This window comes from Wyeomyia smithii, chromosome 3, assembly GCF_029784165.1.
Source record: "Wyeomyia smithii strain HCP4-BCI-WySm-NY-G18 chromosome 3, ASM2978416v1, whole genome shotgun sequence".
NCBI lineage: Eukaryota > Metazoa > Arthropoda > Insecta > Diptera > Culicidae > Wyeomyia > Wyeomyia smithii.
In genome coordinates, this window is record NC_073696.1 from 226,172,203 (window position 1) to 226,178,224 (window position 6,022).

Here is a 6,022-nt window from a genome sequence, read left to right on the forward strand (position 1 = left end):
TTTTCTACTTCGAAAACTCTCATTCGTGCAAATCGTAACGCACCCTTTCACTGTGGCAAATAAATTGTTGGAAAACTTTCCCAAAAATTGTCCTCAGAGCAGGCTCAACTATGCTGTAACGCTTTGCAAGCATAACATGGCGTGTGAAAGAGAAATTCATATGATGAATAATAAAAAGCCGACATGTTGAATGTGTACATTGGGCTTCACTATTGTATAGTCTTATCACGAAAGCAGCGCTGCATGTCGCTCCATATTTTCACCCTTTGGCATCCAGCTGTGTCAGAGCTTAAAAACATCAGCCGTCGAACGAAGCATTCTCGCGTGTTTAAGTAGTGTGACTTGCTTCGAATACTATATGCAGTGCAAGTAGGAATGTATATATGTACCTAGATATAATCCACTAAGCGCCTGCTGATTTCGTCATGAAGTTCTGCACTTGTCATGCTGGCTCTACTGACAAAGGGGGAATGTACTACACTTTTGGTTCTATTGTTTCTTGTGTGGCTGAGAAAATGCTCAAATTATAGTGCTGTGCTGTCGTCTACTCGCTCAAGAACATATCAATCATGTTCTAGGCTGCCAGGCATATTTGTCTGCATCAAGTAGATATTAGCAAGGCAAAACAGGTACAAATTATTCTGGTTTATACGGATACTATCAACGCGATTAGAATCCATGGAGATAGTCGAAAATTTTAAACGCTCCCCGATGAAAGGCGGAAGGGAAAAATGTTTTCGATTAGAAAAGAACATTATCAAGCAGGAAGTGAGTGAAATTACAACTATTAAATTATATGAAATGCTGCAATACTAATAATCAGTACATCAGAAATTTGGAAAGTTTAATCAAATTCATCAAGGTGCAAACTCAATTTTAAAATATCTCGAAAAAAGTTGCATTTATATATTGCCAAACCAGTCACTTGTTACTCATAGGCAGAGTTCCAAAACAGATTTTGATCTTGTGCCAGATGTTCTATCGTATTGAAAGCAGTTTTTACACTCCTCGTTTTCGACCTTTCTGGCAACTGAAGCATGTCGACAGCGCGCTTGGTTGAGAAGTTTTTGTAAGAGAACAGCATGTATTCAGAGACGATAAAAATATTCATGCATCTCAAAAGAAGTTAGTCGGCGGAGTCCTCATCACAGCCCCTTTCAATTATTTCTTCAAACAATTAACTTAAATTCATTTCGTGCCACTGGACGGTGTAAGACGCATGTTCTTTTTCCGCATAGCAAATATTTATGACAGACTTTTGAAAAATACTGAAATTAAATAAAGCACATTAAATCCATGTAAATTTCTATTTGGAATTAAATAAATAAATAAAAGCCCAAACTTAATGTCGACTCTGCTAGGGCATGTTTCACAAATTTTATCGAAAACTAATTCGAGAGTTATAAATACAACGGTAGAACATTCAACGTCCATAAACTAAAAAATTAAAAAAAAAGAAGCGAACAACTTACACAGTTTGCAAAAACGGTGAAAATTTCAATAGGAGTTGTATTAAAAACATTATGTTCAACAATAATTCAAATATTTGAATAAAACACGAACTTTTTAAGGCTATTCGTTACCGCGTATAGGTATTTCACATTTCTTTTTCATGGTACAAATTATAAGTTAATATGACAAATGTAAGAAAACGTTCAAACTCGAAAAGAAATCATGTCATGCCTCAAATGTCTGCCTTTAAATCGAAGGCTGAAACTATTGGATAATTTCTCTCATGCCTAATGCAGCGCAGTTGACATAAACCCAGCATAAAATTGAATTTCGTTCTCGCTTCCGTAATTCAAATATTTTATTCGATACCCGTGCGACCATGAGCAGCAAATTAATAAATTCCTCACATAACGACGATCAAAGTAAAATAGAAGGACAATACGATAAAATAACATTACATAACTCCGGTGGTTTTATGCTAAACATCCCTGCCGCTGTGCAGCGTTTTGCTTCGCATAGAATGCTACCAGCGGAAGCCGAAAAATCTCATTTGCCAATACAGGCATCTACTTGGCGATGCTACTCTCAGCCGGTTCTATCCGTACCCTTTTGCGAAAGTGATGCAAATGTTGCCTCATGATGGCATGTTCCACAAATTGTTTACAGGTTTCCGACACTTCGACTGTGCCAACAACATTCTCTAACGACTTTTACTGTAAACAGAGCTGAGATTCTAATTGGGCCCCTTTCCCTCGGTACTCTCACGAGGCCACTGGCCTCTCACTTGAGGAGGGAACATTGAAATACTCTCACGTGGAAAATGTTTTTTTTTCTCTCCCCTACCTACACTAAGTCATGCCGAATGAGGGTAGTGCTAGTGAGTGGCCACACACAGGGGTTATATATAATTTAACTGGAGTTGAGGGTTTCTCTTCGGAAGGCTAAAAATAGCTGAAGCTTCTTCATTCGCATCTCTGACGAAAGGACGACACCGAAGAGAGTGAAACTTTTATAGGCTGCTGATGGTTTATGTTTGCCAGGACGTGCAACTGGCACGTAAATGTGTGAAAAAGAATAGTGGAAGCTGGACAATAGGGGTTGCCACCTATTTTTATGTTGATGCATGAAAGCAGACTTTTCGGTGACTAACCAGACGCCTAGATACAGATCTTTTCCTGATTTATGGGGTTTTGTCGTTCGAATGACTAAGACTTTTGCAACAATTCAAACTTTTAAAATTTTTGAAGTAGAATACTTCTCTCAGGAAGTTCGGTGACATAGGGATGTGAAATGAAAATCTGAAACCGAAAAAAGTGAAAAATATGTCCAATTTCAAATGCTAATAAATCGGTTAGTATCTGATGGATTTCCTTCGTTCTTGCAGCAATAGATTGGGAAATCTTCTAAGATTCTTCCCAAAAGAAGATAATTGTAATTTTATTATTCACACTATTGTACTATTGAAAATAGTCAAGCCTTGTCAAAACGAAAAATTCGACCTCTGATTGGTCGTTATATGATTGCTTCCCAAGCACGGTCGACAGAATCATATACCTTGCAATTGAAAACATGCTATTTGGACTATATAAGAGCCTGTTTCAGCCGAAGCCGCTCATAATGGTTCTGGACAGCGACAACAGCAGTCGTCCTTCCTTAGCAGCAGCATTATCCCTGTGGTTGGTCACCACGTCTCAGGAGCAGCGCGGTTTTTCTCAGCGTGTGTCGCCAGACTGACATTATTCCCCCAGTGTTGGGGTAGCATGAAGATTGCCATCAGGAAATCCAATTTTGGAAATCAAAATGCCTTTTTCAAGGCAAACAAACAAGTCATTGAAAGTTAATAATTTTTGACAACGCAAGCAAGATTCTGTGTTGGATCCTAGCAATTTAAATTTGTCGCACCCGTCTAATTTACTGAATGTGAAATAGCTTCCAAAGGGCATGTTGTCCGTGTATCTCTATTTTCCCACTGTTAGGGCAGCTGAAAGGTTGTGATCAGCAACTGATTTTGAACCGCAAAATGCCATTTTCAAGGCAAAAAAATAAATAATTGAAGGGTAATAATTTTCTGGCATTAACACAAGCAGACATTCTGTGCGGGATGCAATCAATATCTGTTGTAGTTGTCTAATTTTTACTTTAACTTTATTTAGTAAACCTCCCACTGTAGGGGCAGCGCATAGGCTGCGATCAGCATGACCGACTTTGAATAACAAACTGCCCTGTTAGACTGCATTCACAAAGACAGTTAGTTCTACTATGCAGAGCTAATATGAAGTCGATTCAATCAATCAGCATTAACAGAATTTCGTCGTCTCCCAGCTGCCAAGTTGCAACACGATGCAACACGCAACAGCGAGCAAACGAAATCGCTTGATGTTACAAACCGCAATAAGATACGGGTTAAAACCGTTGCGTGTGTGAGAGCACCATCGGTGTTTATTCGCTGGATACAAAAATAAAATGCGAATTGTGGAATAATTCGTCTAAAGAACATTAGGAAATGGTAAAACTAAACTGAAAGGCGTGGTCTATTACGTAGCACCCTTCGGCTATAAAATAATGTTTCTGGGAAAACTGGCTACATTCATTAGTCGGAAGGTGAGCTGGATGGATCTCCACAACGTTGCCAGCAGGAGCAGCAGATATCAGCACTCTGCAGTAACAGACAATATCAGCGGGTTGCGCCTGTGGCTGCCTTCAAATTAAACAAATCACTTGCCCTGTGGTTGGTCACCACCTCTCAGGCCTCTGCCAGGCTGAACGCCAACGCGAGCGATCGGGCGAGATTTTTGCCGTACATCAGCTGGCACTTCCTCTAATGGAAAAGTTGGATCATTTTGTTTAGAAGAATATTGCTGTCGGTAATATTACAGAGATGCGATTGCATTATATCCGATATGGAATTGAACAATTGTTCTTCTGAGGACAAATAAAACACTTAATTTGAAGAGTTAATAGCTTTGGGTACCAGCAGCAGTATGGTAACAGCTTCAGCGGTAGGTGCAGCTGGTACTTCCATGAGGCCGATGTTATAAGGAAGTAAATGGAAGCGGCACGGCGAAACAGTTCGAGTGTGCTTAGACGCGCGTCATTTTTCGTTGTGGATATTATTCCCCACATGAAACGACGCGCTTTCGTACGACAGCGGCGGTGTTAGGGGCCATCCACATACCACGTGGACAGCTTTGGGTGAGGGTGGTTGGCTAATGTCCACGGTCTATACATTATATGGGCTGTTGTCCACGGAGGGGGAGCGGGGGGGGGGGTCAAAATCGTTAAAAATCTGTCCACGTGGTATGTGGATTGCCACCTTAGCGGTTGATGCATTTGCCAACACTTACTCCAGTAAAGCCGTGTCTAATTTTCTATGTGAAAACACCTTTCAATTGTGTTGGCCGTGCGCATTAGGCCTCTGCCAGGCTAAGGCCGTTTACATCTGGCGTGTTCTGCGTTGCGGAGACGGTTCGCCTTGCCGCGGGTTAATGTACAGCCGTACATTAATCCACGGCAAGGCGAACCGTCTCCGCAACGCAGAACGCGCCAGTATGTAAACGGCCTAAACGCGAAAAGCGGCGCGAACCGATTTGCCGGCCGTAGGTTAATGTACAGCCGGTAAGTAGAGCTATGTAAAAGTATTCTACTTCAACCTTGCGGTCGTGGCTTTGCACACAACCCTCCTGTGATTTTTCATAATTAACCTTAGTAATATTCGGCAAAACCTTTATATTAAAAATAAATTTTAATTTGCCTCAAAATATTTCCACTATTTATGTTCTTCTAAATATGAACTAGCATTATCAGTAAGTATTTTATTTTTAAGACAATACTAAAATTATTGCCGGTCAACACGAATAAGTGAAATAGCAGAGCGTTGGGTCGAGTTTCTAACGTTTTTCTATTGATAGTAATTTTCCGAAAAGTAGAAGAGTTTAATTATTTTTGAGCGGGACCTGAAATGAAAAAACATTTCGGCAATAGTGAAAAGTGGTTTAGTAATCTAGAAGCTTAAAGCCTCCTGGACAGACGAACATTCTTGTGCAGTACTTCCTGGATCGAATTATCAAAATTAGTGTTCAAACATGTTTTTTTATGCTCAATGGTAAAAAAGCAATGCCTTGGTGCTACATTTCGATTCGGAACTCGACCTTTTGTTTATCATACACAGACCTTGCAGCCAACTGTTAAATGTACAGGACATTTGCGAGGCTACGATCTTACTGATACTAACAGTCTCTCTTGAGGCGGGACTCGAACCTACGACGATTGGCTTGTTAGGCCAATTTTTCAATTTTTTTTATCTAATTTTACAAAATGCCCAATTGACTATTTATCAAAAATTATCAACATTCTGGCAGTACTTGACATACTTAAATTTATATATTATGTTTGTAGTAAAATACATTAATAGTTTAACAACAGTTCCTTAGTTCCAAATACCCTCTTACTGGGTTTTTGACAAATATTATGATAATTACTCTAGTTCAATCCCCTGTTATAATATATTATACAAATATTATAACATATTATACAAATATTTTCAAAAAGAAAATAATTACCTCTCGAGAAT